We start from the raw sequence: 1,362 nt of genomic DNA, 5'->3' as shown, positions 1-1,362 counted from the left end.
ATTTTTATTTTATATGCATGAGTTTTTGCCTGGTTTATGTCTGTATACCACATGCACACTGGGTGCCTGTAGAGGTCAAAGGAGGGCATTGATTCCCTGAAACTGAAGTTATTGCGAGTACCATATATATATTCAAGAAACCAAACCTGGGTCCTCTACATAAAGAGCTCAAAGTACTCTGGACTGCTGAGTCATCACTCCAGCCCCACTAACTTAATATTTGTCTTTTTGTTGCATAAATATTTATATTAATAGTGCAAAAGAAAAAGTAGGTGATGCTACTGGGTCCGTGGTGTAAACTGAGGCACTAGCAGCAACCTTGGACTAGTACATATGGTATTTCTCATCACACAGCGTTCATGAGAAAAATATAGCAGCTTAAGTTTAGGATGCCCTTCAATTATCTCTAGATTACTTGTTTTATTTTTGACTGTTGAGTAACTGTCTTCGTGTTAAAAATGGTGAAATGGGAAGCACACAGAAAGCAATCTTGCTGCCTTCAAATAAATCTTATTGGTTTGGAATAAGAAAGACAGTATGTAAACCCCTGAGTTGAATGAATGAGCTTCTTTTCTCCTGGCTGCCTTTGTACTTGGAAGAATGACTGACAGACCGTGGCTATTCCCTTAGGGAGGCAGGCATTTGAACATGAACAAAACGAGCCTGTTGCTTCTCAAAAACCAGTAACAGATTTTTATGCCAAAGACAAAATTCAGTCTTTCAGGCAAACTGGGATTTTGAAGACTTTTACTTGTCATTATGAATTTGTCAGTTCTCAATAACCAAAGACTCTTATAATAAGAACGATAGTTATTTAAGCTAGCATTTTTTGTTCAATTGTTTTTTGAGGCAAGGCCTTGCTGTATAGCCCTGGCTGCTCTGAAACATGCTGCATAGACCAGGCTGGCCTCAAATTTCTGATGATCCTACTGCTGCTGCCTTTCTCGTGCTGGAGTTACAAGTGTGCACTATATACCTTGCCATAAGTGTGATTGTTGATGTAGTATATTTTCAAGATATGCACAGTTGTGTGCTAGTATTTTATAATAAAGTTTGATATGAAAGTATATATAAGTAAAAAACATTCAAATGGATTTTAATATAACAAAGTACTAAAGATTTATTGATATTATTTTAGATCATGAATGTCAACTAATTTGTAGGAAACAATTTCCTGAGTTTTGGTTTGCTGCCAAAGAATATCTAATAATATGAAATCTCTGAATAATTGGTATGAATTGTTCAAGAACCACTTCAAGTACTCCTCTGCTTGCTAGTATTCCTGTAAGAATATTTTAGTGGCCAGGCAGTGGTGACGTATGCCTTTAATCCCAGCACTTGGGAGAGAGAGAGAGAGAGAGA

The sequence above is a fragment of the Microtus ochrogaster genome, chromosome 18, assembly GCF_000317375.1.
Source record: "Microtus ochrogaster isolate Prairie Vole_2 chromosome 18, MicOch1.0, whole genome shotgun sequence".
NCBI classification, from domain to species: Eukaryota; Metazoa; Chordata; class Mammalia; order Rodentia; family Cricetidae; genus Microtus; species Microtus ochrogaster.
The sequence above is the reverse complement of the archived record's forward strand: the minus strand, read 5'-3'. Positions refer to the sequence as shown.